This window comes from Bidens hawaiensis, unplaced genomic scaffold (genome assembly GCF_021521415.1).
Source record: "Bidens hawaiensis isolate Kalapana, Puna unplaced genomic scaffold, B.hawaiensis_p1.1 tig00017009_1, whole genome shotgun sequence".
Taxonomy (NCBI): domain Eukaryota; kingdom Viridiplantae; phylum Streptophyta; class Magnoliopsida; order Asterales; family Asteraceae; genus Bidens; species Bidens hawaiensis.
Window position 1 is genome coordinate 50,893 of NW_027492574.1, and position 19,474 is coordinate 70,366.

Genomic DNA, 19,474 nt, shown 5'->3' on the forward strand with positions numbered 1-19,474 from the left:
TCATTTTGGACATATATTATTTTTTTTTATTTTTGTATATTATTTTTTTATTATTTATAAATATTTTAGTGTTAATTTGTTTTTGTAAAGTTGGAGAGATAATGATTTAGGTGTGGGATTATTCATTATAGATTAGGAAGTAAATCTTGAGCTTTTTTGTTACCTAAATTTAATTATTATTATTAAACGACTTTTTATTAGGTTACCGTATTCTTTAAATTTGGATTCGGAGAATGTTGTTGTCCCACTATGATCAGACTATTTTATTCTAACTGGGTACACGTTGGTTTTAGAGTTTGACTTAGACGTTCTATTGGGAAACCATATCGGTTGACTGGCACACTTAACGGTCGTTGTACCGTCACAAAAGCAGAACTCTCTAGGGTAACACACGACATGTGAGCTCTGGATTCAAACTGATAATCCACAAAAAAAGGTTACATAGGTGGTGATCGAAGTTGGGTTTTCACGGGAAGATCTTCATTGCCATATTTTTTATAAATAATTTATGATGTTGTTTTAAACTTTCTAATGTGTTTTATGGTTTTGTTTATTATTATTATTATTATTTGAAAATCGGGGAGATAATGATTTAAGTCAATATTAGGAAGTGAATCTTAGAGCTTTTTTTTCCCAAGTTTTTCTTATTTAATATTATTAAAACGAATTTAAAATATTATATGATTTTGTTTAAAAATTAATGGTGATTTATTTTTGTTTTCAAAAAATGGGGAGATAATGATTTAGGTGTCGAATTATAGGAAGTGAATCTTGAGCTTTTTTGTTCCCGAGTTTTTCTTCTTTAATATTTCAAAAATTAAATTAAAGTATTTATTAAAAAGATATTATAATTTTGTTTAAAATATGAAATTTTGTATGGATTGTATGGTTACAAACGGCTTTATAGCCTAGTAGCATCTTGGTGGTAAAATAAGGCTTAGGAACCATAAGGTCCTACTCCAGTGGTCCATGAGTAATCCTAATTTGCCATTCAAAAAAAAAAAAACTAACTCTAAGCTTATGTGTATACCTTATCCAATATTCCATTTTGACTAGGATGAGTTTGATGTGTGATGACACATAGGCACATATCCTTTAAGCTAGGTTAACATTTGGTCCCGAGTTTGGGTATCATTGTTGTTTTAATAAAGGAGGGAGTTATTTTTTACGCGCAAAGACGATGTAGATGTTGGTTTGGCCGATATTGATTGGTGTTTTCTTAGTTCAGCTGATTATACTGGTTGGACGATGCACGTCAACAGCTCAGTTTTGGACCATCGTTTTTGACGAGTTTTGGTTGAAGCTGTTTATGTAAATTTTTACATGTCTTTTAAGAAGTGTGAAAGAGATGACGGTTTATTTATTTGTATTTGTATGATTTCTTTTTCCTATTTAGTATAAATTTATAGAATGTGAGACATACTCACCGTTAAAAAATTACTTTTAATTACTTACATGTATTCTTATAGTTATTTTTTGAGAGTGAAAGTTTTTGTATGTTTCATATATAAATTTATTGCAATTAGATGATCAAGTTTATGAGATTGGTGCCGGTCAATTCTATGAGTAAAACTATTTCGATCAACATTACGCTTTTCAAAACAATGAAGCATGTTATTTCACTTTCTTTCTCGTTCTTATACACAAAAAGAGTTCTCATACTCTATGCTATTTTATAATCTCTTATTATTTGTTATAAAATATTTGTTTTGGTGTGTTACTAGCACTTTCGTTCGAGTGATGTTTCCTAAGACTTTGACATCCGAACGTTTTCTAATGAGTTTTCTCTCGATGTTATAATTCAAGGTCAAGGTCGGTAGAGAGTTCATTAAAGCTTTGGCCTCTGAACTTGTCATTTGGTCCAAGTTCGATAAAGGCTAGAAAGAAGTCTCACTCAACTAACACTTCGTAGATACATGGTGCATCAATAGTTTTTATTTAATTACGTAGTAGCTTTTTAGAGTTTTTAATGGAATAATCCAACATCTAGATTCCATGACCGGTAGTAACTATTAAGAGTATTATAAAAATGTAAATCGTATTGAATAAAACCAGAAATTTTCCCAACATAAATTGGTTCCTAGCATTATGGGGTGGGGGGGGGGGGGACGGGGCGGTGCGTGATAAGCCACCCATCACGCGTGATGGGTAATTGAACACCGCCGCCGGTCCTTTCTTCAAGCGTGATGGGTATGGTTGCGTGATGGCCATCACGCAAGTGATTGGTTTGAGTGATGGAACTCTCCCTCTCTATATACACCCCAAATACACTCCTCTCACTCACACAAAAACCTATATGTGTATATATATATATATATGTATGTATACCAAAACCTATTACACCTCACCACCCCTACGAAATTCTATCAAAATGTGATGGATTTGGGGTTGGTGACGTGGCATAATTTGATTGGTGGTGGTGTGTGATGAGAAATGAACCACCCCTCCCCCTGATAGGAACCGAATTAATTATATATTATTATTCAGTGTATTAAATCTAAATAATAATTAATCTTATTGCTTGTGTATTTTAAGGATGTATATACATTCTACGATTATCATTTAATACAAACTCACATTCAACACAGTTGAAGTATAATAATCGCTATAGTAATCATAATTTACGTGTTTTTAAATAAAATTAATTTCGCGTATACGTCAAAGTTGGAAATCGAAAAGGACAACATTGGCAATGAAGACGACTAACCAAAATACCTAACTTATATTTATAACAAACCCAAAGCCCTTGGTTTCAATTGATTACACAGTTAACATCAAGGCCAGGAGAACTAACATTGGTTGTATCTGTATGTAGAAGATAGAGACACGAGTAATGATTCTTTTTTTTTTTTCTGGAGATAGAGGAGTCGATCACTAACAATAAAACAAATGTTAATTAAAGGACGATAAAACCATAAAAAAAGACGTTTAAGAGGGGATAAACATAATTCTTATCTTGATTGTTTAACTTTTATCTATAAATGATAAAAATCAACTTGAGTCATAGGTTAACACGTTTATCTAATTGTAGTTTGATATTGTGTAATTTAAAACTTGTATTTAGATTACGTTTGGTATTTGCATTATTTGGTAGCTTATTATTATGTCGTATGTCTTTGAAAGGAAAGTAGTTCAATTATGATTATATAAAAGAAATTACTATATGTAACAATGCTAATTCATATTATCTATACTTTTGAGTATATATATTTTTATTTTAGTAACATAACTTTTAAAATACGACATTTTCTAAAATTCCGAGTATGATATTAATACGTGCTATATCTATCTACGTCCCGATATAATTTGTTTCCCCGAAATCGGGTTGTGCATTATAATATATACTGCCTTGCTTTTGTGATAATTTACTTTAAGACTAGAGGCAGGATAAAGTAAAATAAATATGAGAATACGTTAAAGATTGAGCATATTAGAAGACGATCATTCACACGTGAACATTACGTCTTGTGCATACATGACATGAGAAAGAGTAAATGTCGTTGTTAGGAAAGGCCAACCCCTTAACGATGCCGTTTTCTTGAGTTGTTTGTGCGATTGCATTTAACTCCTAGATTGTCATAATAAACAATAACGAGGATAATAGGCCGCCTTGCCTCGGCCTCTTTGATGAAGAACTATTGCCATTAATAAATACTGGCGGCCTCTTTGATGAAGAACTATTGCCATTAATAAATACTAAACCCTAAGGTAATTGTATTTAATTACTATGCAACTATTACAATAGTGTTATCATCAAAATTTTCCATAGATTTTTGACAATAAGCTCATATTTCATAAACAACCCATATTGCCTTGAAAATTTTAGAAGGGGTATTATTAATTATTTGCACATAAAAAAGCAACATTCCACAATGATTCATTGAATATACAACAAAAGTTAAAATTAGAACTTTATGAGATGATACAAAATTAGAGGCCACATAAAGTATGTTTGGTTACTAGGAAAGAGACTAAAAAAAGTTAATCATACTACCATGAGGCGCAAACAATGATTAAAAACTTTTAGGTCTAAAAAGAACTTTACCTTTCCTTGTAAAATATATTTATAAAAATTAATTAATCTATATCCGATTAAATAAAAACAAGTAGTCATACATTTTAATAATCATAATCAACCCTATACTACTAAATCATTACAGTTAAGTAAATAGTTATACATGCATGTAACATAGAGAAGTAAATAGTTATACATGCATGTAACATAGAGGCGTGCACAAAACCCAGAAAACCGAATCAAATACTGAAAAAACCGAACTGAAAAAATCAAACCGTATTAGAAACCGATGGTTCGCTTTTGAACTTTAGCAAAAACCAAAATATTGGTTTTGGTTCGGTTTTGTATTTTGTTAAAAACCGAGTCGGATAACCAAAAATTGAAATAACCGTAATATTGTAACCGTAAGTCCGTAACCATTAAAGCAAAATCTAGCGTTGACTGTTTGTTTAGTTTTAACATATGGTTAATAACTAATAGTACTAGGTTTTGATTTTGAATTTTGATTTTAAGTGTATCTTTTATTACCTTATAATATTTGAAGTTTAAATATTTAATATTCTATTAATAATTAGTTTTTTTTTTAATATCACGGCCAGTTTCAATATCTTAGGTTTTTTGCTCAAAAAGTTTTGTCTCGATTAGCAAAACCGAAAAAACCGCATCCAAAACCGATCCGAACCCAAAAACCGTAAACCGAAAAAACCAAAACAAATGGTTTTAAAAAATCATTAAACCAAAAGTTTGATTTTTGATTCGGTTTTAGTTAAAAACTGCACCAAACCGTACTACATACATCCCTAATGTAATGCACTTAAAAATCATTTTTTTATTATCTAATTTGATATAAAAAAATCCTAATAAGTCCATAAACCTATAACTGATTCTCAATACTTAATATGACTTATTTTTCAAAGAATTGCGTAGATACTTTTAGCTTTAGCTTCATGTATACTTATGTTGAACGGTTTTATCGCAATTAGTTGTCGGATGACTCTGAAAGACTTATCACCCACATACAATCAACCTTATCATAGTTCGAATATCAGAATACAGGTGTTCTCTTCTATTAAAGGCATATACTTGTTGGAATTAAATTGGGACCCAGAAAACTCATGCAAAATTTTTACCAAATGTGTGTTTAATGTTTAAACCTCTAGATATATCCAACTATCATTTGCCAACCGAGCCAAGAATCAATTGATAGTTTCTTGTGCATCATCATCATTCCTTAAAAAAACATTTAGACAATAATATTAGTTAAGGAAGGAACAAATATTTGAGGAAATGAGATGGACAAAGTGTTAGTTGAGTTGGTGACGTCACAACACTTCTTATTTTGCCATTTATATCAACGTTAAGTTTAGCAGAGTCTGTCACCACTAGCCGTTAGACTATTGGGACCCATTTTCTTACCTTTAAATGTTTATATTATCCCGCAATTTAAGCGATACGAGCCCACTTAACGCCGTCTAAACTCTCACTATTTCCAATTTTCCATTGCTTTTTTTAGAAAACCAAGTTAACGTCCGTTAAGCTTGATACTAGGATATCTAACCTCGTGAATGTCAACCAATTTTGACGTTTTGGTTGGATGAAGCTAGACGTAGATAGAGGCCATAAATCGAGTTGTTTCTAGTACCTGGCTTCGGGTATAAAATCAGGTTCGGGTATGACTGGTTATTGAAAAATCGGTTATTGGACATACCCGGGTTGGGTTCGAATTATGTCTCTAAAAATCAAACCCTATACGTCAGGTTCGGGACAGGTATAGTATAGAACCATGTGTTAGAAATTTTGTATAAACAAATCAGAAAGAAGAACATAATTAAACAAAACAGTAAACCGGACTTGTGTTTAACACAATTCCCTTAAACAGATTCGCGGTTTGTTCTCAGGGTACTCCGGTTCAAAACAGAATCGTAGCTCTGCCGGACTGATCACTTGCCTGAAACGAAAACGAAAATAATATTGTTGCAGCAAATAGGAAGATGAAGTGTGTATAGTGTGTATTGAAAAAACTCTATATTCGGATAGTTTTTTTTCCGGGTATAGATTGAGTTTTTTAAGGGGCTGCACTTTTTTGGTTTCGGGTATAGACCAGGTATTTGAAAAACCCGGTTCCTAGTATGGAACCGATTCCGGTTTTTGGGCAATACTGGGTTAAAATCGGATCCGATTCCGGGTACTAGCTTTGGTTCTGAAATGTATACCCTATGCTTGCCATACGGGTACGGATCGGATAGTAAAAACCAAAGTATAAAAAAAATCCGTTTCCGGGTTTTGTTTCAGGTCTGGTTCCAAATTCAGGTTTTTTATACATCTCTAGACGTATGTAATTGTTAAATTACATAATACCAAACACGATATCTTCCTATCTAATAAAAGAGAATAAATTTGGACATGTGTCACCTCCATGTTTCATTTACTACCGTGTCCTTCAAAGAGGCTATCCAATTTTCTTTTTCCTTCAACTCCTGTAATCTTTCTCTGTAATCTTTGTTTCTCAGTCTTATCAAATTCAAATTCAAAATTCAAACAACATTTCTCCCTCTTCTCTCTCATACGCCATAGATAAAGCCTAGACTATGATGAACGATACTTAGGGGGTGTTTGGTACGGAGAATTGGGGGGTGAGAAATGGAAATGGAAACAATTCTCTTGTTTGTTTACGAAAGAAAGAGGTGAGAAATGGAAATAAACCATTTTCATTTCCCTGATTTCTTTTATCTAAAAAAAGCGGAGAAATCATTTCTCTAGGGTTTCATTTCTCACTTCCATTCTCTTCCTTTTCACTTCTATCACCAGCTTCCTCCTTCAGAGCACCGCAACCCAAAACAAGGTATGGTTCAACTTCTATCACCAGCTTCCTCCTTCTATCACCAGCTGCCTACTGTTGTCGGGTTCAATTTCTGAACCCTAGGTGACGGTGGTGTGGTGGCCTGGTTAGGGTTTCTGATGTAAAGCCCCGTGATCGTCGGTCCGGTACTATTTCTGAACCCTCGTGCGTCCTTCGTTCAAAACCCTAATCGTCGGTCCGGTACTATTTGGGATCTAATTCAACATCTTTCTATTTATTATCTTTCGTCTAGCATATGATTGTGTGTTTGATTAGCTTATGAATTAGGTTTTTGTTTTCATATTCTTCTAATTTGATGGCTGATCTCTTTAATTTGTGGTTATTGTTTGATGTATCGACTGCTATTACTGATTATGCTCATTATTGGATACTAATTTAGGGCTTTCTGTGATTATCATTAATTCATTGTTTTTTTAATTACATGAAGCAGAAATGGGATATTAATTAGGCAAATTGAAATTATTAAAGATGTTTATAATAGAATAATATTATTGATATGCCTGTGTTCTTTTGATCTCGCAATCGAAGCTCTTTAAGTATTATTTGATCATGTTTTCTATGATACTTGCAATTAAAAGCTTGCATATAGAGTTATTTGAGTATTATAATGGAAAATGCTGTTATTTGCAACCGTTCAAAGATAGAATTATGTTATGTCATTACCAAACTGACAACTTTATTGAAAGATAGAATTGAGTTTTTGGGCTCCACTATAACCTTTGTGAATGATGTTGCAGGGTTATTGATAGCCAGTCACCAAATGGTAGCCCAGGAAGACCAATATCAGCTGATATGCATGCGTTTTCAGAGTCTGTTAAATCTAAGTTTTCTGCTGCTTCAGCCAGGTATGCCAATTGATTTTGTTTTCTCCTGCAGACAGAATAACACTTTATATGTTAACTAGTTTATTAACCTGAGGCTATTAGAAATGAAAACCTCCATTACTTTTATGTCTAGCGATATTATGCCAGCAATTGAATAAAGAAACAGATGTAAAGTGTTTTAACTTTTTTTAATTGTTTCATAATAGAAGAGTGTAGATATAAATTATCTTGTGAAATTCAATATTTTTATATAATGTGTTTTTTCATATGTAATCAAATAAATACATATACAATAAAAATGGGAATATAAATAACAATAGGTAAAGGGTTAACTGGGAACTTTTAGTAGACGCCGTGTTTATTTTAATTTGTTGTATATAAAGATTTATTCTGTTATTCTGAGATGGTTTGGCACGTCTTGCAGATACAAGGAATCTATTTCAAAAGGCACTCAGGGTTTAAAGCAAAATTACTTGATAAAAACAGTTCAGTTAAAGAATTAAGCAAAGGAGTTCAGAGAGAAATGAGTGCAGGAATGGCTGGAGTTGCTAGAATATTTGAACGGTTGGATCCAACTTTAAAAAGAAATAATTATGGAACTAACTTAAACTTTTTCAAAGGAAAAAATACTCAAAATAATTCCGCTGAAACTCCTACGGATGTCGGTTCGAATGGAGAAACTATGCATCTCTAAGTTGCTTTTGGGTGCCCGGAGCTTTTCAGGTTAGCCATATCGCACCGTACTATTATTTTAATAAAAAGTTTTAAAACATCATGTTTTCTAGACTGCAATCCAACCCAAACTGTTAAAAGTAAACCTGTGAAGATTGTCATCCCTACTGAATGAACACGTAGATCTTTACTTCTAGTTGCTCTTAGAAACATTAAACGTTCGGCCGTGAACCACAATCCGACTGACATTTTTGTTATGTTTTCTTTGCAGTGTCACCGGGGAAAGAAAGTTGATAATAGCAAAGTGACGTATACTGAACAAATCTGTCATAGCCTTGATGGTTGGTTTGTTTGCGTCCTGCAATAACTACATTTGGCATTGTTCTAAGTTGACTTGTGTTCTAAAAAACATTGGCTTTATATGTAAGACTATAACTTTTATGTCTTTGTTTAAGATTACTTAGACAAGGTGGCGGTGAAGAGATGGAAAGAGATTTGTTATGAAGTATGTTGTGTATGGTTGAAGTATGTTTTGTATGTGAATTGGTTTTAACTATGGTTGATGTTTTTTGCTTAAAAACTATGTTTTGTATGTGAATTGGTTTGATCAATGCATATTTTGGTTGGAATTTATGCATCTTTTTATATGTTTTTTTATTTTTTAATAAATATTTGTTATGAAAAAAATACTTGTGCTAATGATAAAGTTGATATAATTCTCTGTTTATTTTCTATGTACCAAACAAGAGAAATGATTCTCTGCTATATTTCTCTACTGAAATCTCTGTACTACCAAACAGAACAGTCAATTCTCATTCTCCAGACCAATTCCCTTTCTCTGCAATTCCATTTCTCTATTCCATTTCTCTACAATTCTATTATGTGTACCAAACACCCCCTTAATAGTTTTGTTTCTTTGTTATGCAATTTGATCTACTGAAATTAGGGTTTCTGCGTTTTGGACGTAACAGTTGAGTCGATTTAGTGTCTTACAATCTTCAATCCTCAAGCACCAGTTCAATTTAATCGTTGGTTCGTCATTCGCAGTCTAATTCCTAATCAGAGGTAAAAATTGATTCTGAGTTTAATGTTTATTATTTTTATAGAGTATAGATTTTATCATTCACATGTTTATTGGGATTATCCTCATCTCTTCTGCTTGACAGATTCACATCCACAATGGAGTAATCCTTTGAAGTCCTAAGCCCTAGCCGCTTCTGTAAGTTTGATTCTTCATTCTCATAATGGGTTTTCTTTAACTTTATACAAGTATTAATTAATTTAATCGTAGATACAATCGCGTTCGTAACATAGAAATATGGAATTAAAGGTTTGCCTTAAAGTTCATAAACTACTTACACGTAGAAAGTACCTATCAAATACCAATCGGCTTTGTTAACTAATGTTGTGTGGGCTAAATAAAAGTAACTTATCCATAGTACATGACACCGTTATGAAATTTGTATTACTGGGCATGTATCAAATGTTTTCTTTTAAAGAAAACACCATTGTAAATGGCATATTTAATATTGTAGATGAACTTTTTGGTAAATATAAAGATGATAGTGATACAGATGCTTTACTTTACATGTGCATTAACTTGTATATGCTTTGGCTTGTCAATTTTTTTTTCTGTCTTATACCTTGATGTTTGTTTCTTTTGCTGCATAAGATGTTATACTTTGTTTATCTTAATTATATGCTGGTTTGGATGTTATGTTCCTTCTGTGTTTGTGATGTCCCACTTTTGTTTCCTGCTTTGTTATGTTTTGGTTTGCGTATTATTGGTTTAAAATGTAGATACTTCAGTTTTTTTTTATAGCATAGTAGTATTTATAAATGTTTGCTTCTTTTTTGTGTTTGAAGAAATTAAAGTTATCTTTGGTTTTTTTGATTGCTATGACTCTAGGATTTCATTGCTAATGTATTTTTGTTTTACTTCTTTCGTTTGGTGAATTTGTGTTTGTATTAATTTATTGTAGTTTTAGACTTTTGTTTAAGCTCTATCTTTGCTTTTAACATTTGTACTTGATTACTCACTCTGTCCTCCACATGTCGCGTGATAAAAGACCATAGATTAGCTCATCATTATTCGGTAACGAGTATCATTGTAAATCATATTGGCAAGCCTCTCATCACCCTGTACTGTGAGTTTCTCTAATTCCTTTCCATAGACACCCTTAGTATCCTTTTCTCATTCTTATTTTATTTCATGGTGACTTGTGTTCAGAAAAGAAAGCAAACGGTTTAGGCTTCTTGAGAAACAGAAGGACTGTGTTTTTTGAGCAAAGGGCTTCCATAAAAAGGAAGATTACTTTCAAGTTAAAGTTTTTAGGTAATACACATTCATTTAATATTGGATTTTTCTAAAAAACAAAAACTATGAACCTAAATTTATTAACAAAATATCAAAGAAAAGGCAGCACCCAGGAATTCAGATGAGTACTTATATTCGAAACTGGGCGAAATGGGCCACAACCAGTTTGGTTAACCTTCTAAGTGCGTGCATCTTTTTGTCCAAGTTTTTGAACATTTTTATATATAATTGCTGCATTAGTAGAACGATTGCTCTGTAGAACTACAGGCTGTTTAGCCTTCTTTGTTAATGCTCTCAACGCTAAGTTTTAAGTAACAGGTTGCAAGAAAAGTGTTAGTTATGAGCATCATAAGGAAATTCATTTAAACGGAACTAAGAAACAATACGTTATATGAATACTATTTGGTTTTCTTATATAAATAATGGTTTACAAATTGCACATTTAGTATACACAGATTGAAGTTTTTACCTGCATATTAACACATGTTTTACAATTAACGTTTACAACCTGTGTGTCACACGGGTAAATATCCACTATTGTTTTGTTATCATTGTGTATTCAAATTATTTGTTTATCATTTTGTAGGAATTCAGACAGATCAAAGGAAACATTAGTGCAATGATATCAGTGAGTACAAGGTCTAATTGCATAATTAATTTTAGTCTCAACTTTTCTTGCTTCACTGTTATGTTTTTGTTAAACTACTTGAATTTAATTTCACATGTTTATATGATCATGCTTTCTAATTGCAGACTTATTATAGATGGGTTATTGTCATATCTAATCGGGATTTAGGCCAACATGCATGGGTGTCCAAAGGAAGCTATATTTTGTTTTTATGATCTTCCGGCCAACAAAGAAATTGGAGGGCTTCACATGTTATCAACGGCTGACATTAATGTTACACAGTACATCGCATACATGTATGGTATAACACTTTAGGAGTGGTAAGCGTTATGAAGAAGACCACTTGATTCTAAACCTATATTGTGGTTATATTCACGTGTATGATCTAAAAATCCTTTGAATGTTAAAATTTTTATGTGGTAATGTTTTTCTTTTCTCAACAGCCATGGGAGAGTAAGTTCAATTGATCTACATCTTTAGGTAGAATATGCTCTCAAGAGGCAGGAAGCTCAGTCACAAAATAGGCTTGAAGATTTGAAAGTGAGTTTTAATTTTGTATAGTAATACACGTTAAAAATCACCTTTAAATAAACGAATTTCTACTATAAAATGTTTAAGGGGAGACGAAATAGAAAAAAAAAAGCACACAACAATTCTTTCTTACTTGTAATTTAGCTTAACAAGGGTATATATGTATTTTTGTAGGTTTGTTCATGGAGTTGCAACAAAAAGTTATAGCTTTTGGAACCTAAGTTAACACCTTTGCCAGGACGGTTCGTTTCTTCATTGGACTTGCGGTCATGGCGGCAACATCAATAGCCATTGCACTACATGAAAGTTTACTATGTATTAAGGATTTGCATTTTGAAAGTCAAAATGTTTACTTGACTTGGGTTATATCTGTCAAACGGGAAAAATAGTTAAAAATAGTTTAAAGGAAACGGGTCAAAGATCAGTTGAGGTGAATTTTGGATATCATTGATTCAATCATATTTGGGCCGTAACGACTCTTTAGAAATGGTGGTTTTTGTTTGAGCCAGAAAGGGACTTTTTTATCTATAAAATTGGTCATTTTGGTTCGGCTCATATTGGTTTAGGCCATAGCGGGTCTTTATAGTGATTACAACATGCTAATGTTGTAGCTTTTTATTACAGGACACTATGTTTTTCAACAAGAAACTCTAAATCGATCTAAAGAAAATTGCATTGTGTAGCTTGGTTGTCATTTTTTTTTGCCCCTTTTGACTTGAACTAAGCATTTGTTGTGTATATAGGCAATCCGTTATTTAACTTTTTTTTTACTTTAATTAACTATTATTATATTAATTACCATGTTTAGAATTAACGTTTACAACCCATGTGTTACACGGGCACATAACCTAGTACTTTATATAGAGTTAGCCATACGAAATTACATAATTAGTATTGACGTGTTATGCTATTTGAAATCTAATAACAAATTAATATGTATTATACTATTTATAAACGGTAGACTGGTAGCAAACAAATTATATTTTCGTACAAAATCATTGTCCACCAGATAAGAGTTACACTATTTCGATAAATTTATAACACAACTTAATGAAAATTTTAAACTGCCCGTAGGGCGTCATTTTTCCAGCCGCCTGAGGCTGATGTGGCCACGAGGGTTTATTTTCCTTTTTGTTTCACAAATAAAATAGTTAAAAATCAAAAGCTAGGCTATATAATGATGAGTATGATAGTGTTAGAGATGAAAATACGTCTAGATAAAAAGTTGATATGATATATTATTATACTGACTAGACATGCATGTTAGAAGAATACGCCGTAACGCTTAGACATGCATGTTAGAAGAATACGTCGCAGCGTTACAGACAATTTTATAAAGTAACCTACTATATTTCGCAAACATTGAATAATATTCACACAATCAAGTGCAATGACTACTTTACATTATTAAAATACGTCTTTTTTAAAATAATCCAACACTAATTTTACTCGTAGATTATATTGCGGGAAAATTACCAAAATAAACATCTTTGTCCAGCTTTTTACCAAAATAGACATGTCTATTTTAACCTACATCTCTCCAATCATTGGTTTTTTAACCAATAAACGACTGACACGTCACCGATGCCCGCTAAGGCGGCTAAGCCTTAGCCACCACTTTATGGGCACAGAATTTTAAGAAAAGTAAACGGGTCCCACCTTTAGCCAATAAAAAATCGACACGTGTCAAAGGCGGCTAAACTTAGCCTACATCTATGGTTATTTAGCCGGCATTTTTGACTTTTAGCCGGCTTCGGGATACGTGTCTAGTTACTTAGCCGGCTCCAAATATTCCTTCTTAGCCGGCTCCAACTCGGCTTGTGTAGGCTAAGGCTACACTTAGCCGTCTTCTTTTTTTCATTTAGCCGTCTAATTTTAGCCGCCAAAATGTAATATTTTACCATCTTACCAACTTTATTAAATATTTAGCCTTCTTAGCCGGTGTAAATTTAGCCCCAAAATTAAATATTTCTACCTACTCAATTAATTATTTAGCCGGTTTCGCCTAGCCGTCAATTTTTTTTCTCCTAGCCCGCATGTTTTAGCCATCAGAAATAAATACATTTACCTACCAAAATTTAATTTTTCACCAACCATTTTTATAAACTATACAACCATCTTCACTTCATCTTATAAAATCATCTTCACCCTATCAAACTTTTTTACTTCTTACTATACCATATCTATTTTTTCATTAAAAAAATGTTTGTTAACCAATAAATTTGTTTTTATAAATGAATTAACTTGGTTTATTTTTATAAAAATTATTTTATGTAAGTAGATACTAAAAGGTAATACACAGAAATGTTCATTAATAATAAAAATTAAGAAAAATAATAATAACAAAACATACTAAATAACGATTGCAATCTACTCGATGGTAGGCCGACAACGCCAAATGTAAATTTTTTCTGCCATTCTGAATGAATTAACTTGGTTTATTTTTATAAAAATTATTTTATGTATGTAAATTTTTATGAACGATTACAATCTAAAACATGCCGGCTAGGAGAAAAAAAATTGACGGCTAGGCGAAACCGGCAAAATAATTAATTGAGTAGGTAAAAATATTTAATTTTGGGGGCTAAATTTACACCGGCTAAGAAGACGGCTAAATATTTAATAGAGTTGTTAAGGTTGGTAAAATATTGAATTTTGGCGGCTAAAATTAGACGGCTAAATGAAAAAAGAAGACGGCTAAGTGTAGCCTTAGCCTACACAAGCCGAGTTGGAGCCGGCTAAGAAGGAATATTTGGAGCCGGCTAAGTAACTAGACACGTATCCCGAAGCCGGCTAAGAGTCAAAGATGCCGGCTAAATAACCATAGATGTAGGCTAAGTTTAGCCGTCTTTGACACGTGTCGATTTTTTATTGGCTAAAGGTGGGACCCGTTTACTTTTCATAAAATTCCGTGCCCATAAAGTGGCGGCTAAGGCTTAGCCGCTTTAGCCGGCTTCGGTGACGTGTCAGTCGTTTATTGGTCAAAAAACCAATGATTGGAGAGATGTAGGCTAAAAATGACATGTCTATTTTGGTAAAAAGCTGGTCAAAAATGTCTATTTTGGTCATTAGCCCTTTATTGTGAAACAAGCCTAATAGCTTACACATAGGAGAAGGAGATGTAGGGAGAAAGAGAGAGATTTCATTAATAGGGTGTATATTACAATGAGGTATAATAAGATGTATATAAATAGAAGATAACTTGGACAATAAGCCTAATCTATATTATGTATTGATAACCACAATAATATATATTTATAACACTCCCCCTTGGTTATCAACTTAAAACGCATGTTGATGCTGCCTCATTAAAAACCTTGCTAGGAAAACCCAGTGGGACAAAACCATAGCTAAGGGAAAAAGAGTGCAGCGCGTATTGTCTCCCCCTGATTTATAAATCTGTCAAAATGGTAAATATCGATCTTCTATGAAAGTTGCTCAAAACTTTGTAGTCAATCATTTGCGTCATCATGTGCATTCTCTTCTATGTGTATGCTTATTGATGCACAAGAATTCCATCATTAAGATGTATCAATCAACCTTTCAAGTATACAACTGCCTTAGGAAACTCTTCAGGAGTTCCATTTATGTTCAACATATTCGATAATCGTAAAGTATTCAAATACGACTCTATACACAACAATTAATATGTTCTCGAGAACTTACTTTACATGATTTGATAATTTAAATCTTTCATATATTTTCTTGTGAACTTTCAGTATCAACTGAATAACAATATTTATTAGACGCATATAAATTCTCTCATTATTTTACGAGACTGTTTAGTTATCGGAAAGTCATTGCTTCCACCATTGGAGAATGTGTCTCCTCATAATTAATCATGGGTCTTGCATCAATTTTTCCTTATATCACTTGATGAATTTTCATAACTCATATACAATACCCGTTTGTATCTAACACATTTTACAACTTTAGTTGTACAGACTGCTGGTCCAAAACTTTCCGTTATTTAGAGAACTCAACTCTGCCTTGTTTGCGTCTTTCCGCTTTGGCCAATCATTTTTCATAGGCAGATTTAGATTCTTGATCCTCATAATCATTTCAAGCGCTAATTATAAATGAAAGTATAACGACGTCGACTTTATTTCGATCCATATATACTTATAGACATGATACAATAATTTTTGAGAGCTCTTTGTTTTCAGGTACCTAAAGTTCTTTAAGAACCATCATGTCTAATCTCATTCAAGAGACCTTTTACTGCACCTCAACTTGACCATCTTTATTACTTGCTCCAATTTTCGAGGAAATTTTACCTTTGGAACCGATCAATCTACCACGCTACAAGCGTGCATTAGACTTATTATCAATACGTGTTTGTCCTTTTGGGACATTTATTAATTGGAGCATTAGCAGTTTGTATAGGTGTCTTAGTTAGATACTCCCTTTTGGTCAGTGAATCTTCTGGTAGATGATTCGTTAATCTTTATACATGAATTATCCTTTGAACTTTTAGTTCATATAATTTAGTTTGAGGATCAGTGATAATTCATTCCAACTAAATTCGTTTTCCAACTGCTTTATATCTCCCTCTTATGTTGGGAATGTTGATTCACTAAAGTGAACACCAATGAGCCATAAACAAATATCTCACTAATGGCTCTAAGTATTTAATCATAGATAAAATTTAATACCCGACATAAATTCCCAACTTCCTGTGTGGTCTCATCTTTGTGTGTTGTGGTGGATTAATTTCAATATATAACACACACCAAATATTAGATGATAAATAATTAGTTCCTGACCAAAAACCAACTTTAATGGGGAGTAATTATTATAAATTATTGGCTTGATGTGAATTATGATACTGTATGTAACATACATGTACCCAAATGCAAACATGAATTGTTGCTCTTATAATCACTTGCTTTGAAATCAATTGTAGACGTTCAATAATTGTCTCACAACAAAAGCAATTTATTTGTGAACATAATCTATATGGAGTTCAACAATTATCCCAATGATTATTAATAACTTGGGAATCGAATTCATTATATAACCAAATATAAATATGAAAATCCATAATATTGTGCTTGCTATCTCATTAGCTATGCCACAAATCACACAAACTTTAAGTTGTGAAATTGATAACCATTTAGACGATGCATCGATTTTGAAAACACTAAATGGTATCATGTTTAGGATATGTGTAGGCCTGTCAATTTTCACCCGAACCCGAGAACCGAACCCGACCCAAAGACACATCCAAACCGCATAACCCGAACCTGAGATACCATGTAACCCGAACCCGATTGCAATAGTTCTGGTCGGTTTTTGGATAGGATTTCCTCAATTCGGGTTAACCCGATTAACCCGAGAAAGTAGTGTTTTGAAATGCCGAAATTTTCTAGGTATGAATCTTTACCTTTTATACATTTATACCTACAATATAATTCAAAGAGAATAATAATATATGCATACGACTCTGTTTCTTCATCAAGCAACTTCAAAGTTCCAATCAAAAAGTTTGCAAAAGGTACTCTCTATCAATATTAAATTGAAATTAGTTGATTTTATATGAATGAATACAATTTATCTAAAATCCAACTTAATAGTGTGGTTATTTCTTGTTGAATTGAATCAATTAAAATAAGAGCTTTTGTGCTGGGTATACTATTCAATTAAAATCAATTGAAACAAGAGTTTCGAAAATAAGAGCTTTTGCGTTCTTAATATTTCTTATTGTTCGATATAATTATTGTTAAATGCTATGTTCATACACGAGGTGTTTTTTAAATGAGGTGTTATTTAATAATACTATTTCAGTGGGATTGCACACTATGATGATAAAAAAAACTCACCTTTTTGGTAAATCATTTCAGGCCTCTTACAACCTTCAGTTAACCCGAAACCCGAATCAAACCGACCCAATAAACCCGAAAACCTTAAAACCCGAAACTAGAATGGTTTGGTTTTCGGGTTATATTTCCGCTCATAAAAACCCGAAAAACCCGACCCCGAAAAACCCGAAACCCGATAAAAAAACCTGAAGAACACCCCTAGATATGTGTATCCTTTTCTCAATTCCATGACATTTAGGGATTCACACCCTCCTTCATTTGGTTATATAATTCCCTTCGAGAGCAGTATTACATGTATAATTGTTAGAAAGAATCTTTTAGTTCCTCAATAAATTTCACATTATTGACTCGGTGTGGTCTAATCGGTCATGCCATTATATAATCATGATCCATAAACTTCATGTTTATGATCGTATATGTATTATATGCTTCTTTAATACAATACATAAAATGTAAGAGAACCTTTTATTATCGTTTCAAGCGATCATGCGGTTTCACTTTTGTATCTCCATATTTTGTTCTCATATATGATCAATCCATTTGCCACTTGTGGTGGTCGATCTCATTATTAACATGACCATGCTAACTAATTCCTATGGTCGATCTCATTTTTAATATGACCATCATTATAGAGATTTTCTCAATCGTGTTCATGATCATAATATATACAATGATCATTATATAGTCACATTCACTTTAGGGAATGATATAAAACCAAACCATTTTCATGGTTTAGTCATATTTTCTCCGACATGAATACAAAATCGCTTCAAATTTTTTCATACGTATTTAATAATATGCTACTTCACGAGCATATTTGAGGTTTGACAAATGAAAAAGTGTCTTATCAAAATTTTCCTTATAATTAATCATCGAGAAGTAATTACATGAAAGAGTCATGTAAGATTTATCATGCTAGTATTTTATAACCTTTAACAACGAGATTTACATAGTTTGACACATCAAGTGTCGTGTTATAAATGAATCTTAACCATTATTCAAACGCATTTATAATCTTTTGTAACGGTAATACGAAACCACATCTTTGATCATATAGTTTTCTTCAATACTATCTTCGATCTATGTAATATATGTTAAGACATAGAACACAACTAAATTTAGATTCTACAATACTCGACATCATACAATGTCTCAATATAAAACAAGTTTTATTAAAACTTTGATAAATAAGATGTTTGTTTTTCATCCGTTACAAACAAATATATAAGTCATGTATCCACGTATCATACCATAAGCATTCACACGTATATATGTTGCGTACATATATATACTACTACACTTTGAAACATAAACAAATTTCTCATTGAATTTCTTTAATGCTATAATAAATTCTTTACTAAGAGTTAAAAACCTTTATTTTCGTAACATATCATTCTTTTCCATATGTGTTGAAGATCTTAATGTTACAAATATATGTTTTGTCATACATACGTGGATGGATCTTGCGAGAAGTAGGCTTAGAACGAGAAGTGCGAGAAGTAAATCACAACCATTGATTACAAAGATCAATGGTGTATGTTAGAAGATGGCATTCTAGTAAATAAAAAGAACTTGTAACCAGATTATAATGGCTTGAGAGGGCATACTAGTAATATTTGTGTAGCTATTAAAAAGGAATTGGTTTTATGATCCCTTATTTCACTCTGTAACTGATACACAATAAACGATGCGTGAACTATTCCACCCAATTTCAACATATACAATATGTTGAATTGTATTATGCCTACACAAATATCGATGCACCAAATCATCTTGTATATCAAAGTTATTTTCACAATCCAGTT

At 32.4% G+C, this 19,474-nt stretch overlaps 1 long non-coding RNA gene across 1 annotated transcript; it reads left to right on the plus strand.

The window, feature by feature from the left end:
* Positions 1 to 9,275: 9,275 nt before the first annotated feature.
* Positions 9,276 to 11,600, plus strand: LOC143552689 (uncharacterized). The gene is made up of 4 exons (XR_013138695.1): positions 9,276 to 9,436; positions 9,538 to 9,590; positions 11,275 to 11,327; positions 11,442 to 11,600. It is a non-coding gene; the product is annotated as an uncharacterized LOC143552689 (long non-coding RNA).
* Positions 11,601 to 19,474: the final 7,874 nt, after the last annotated feature.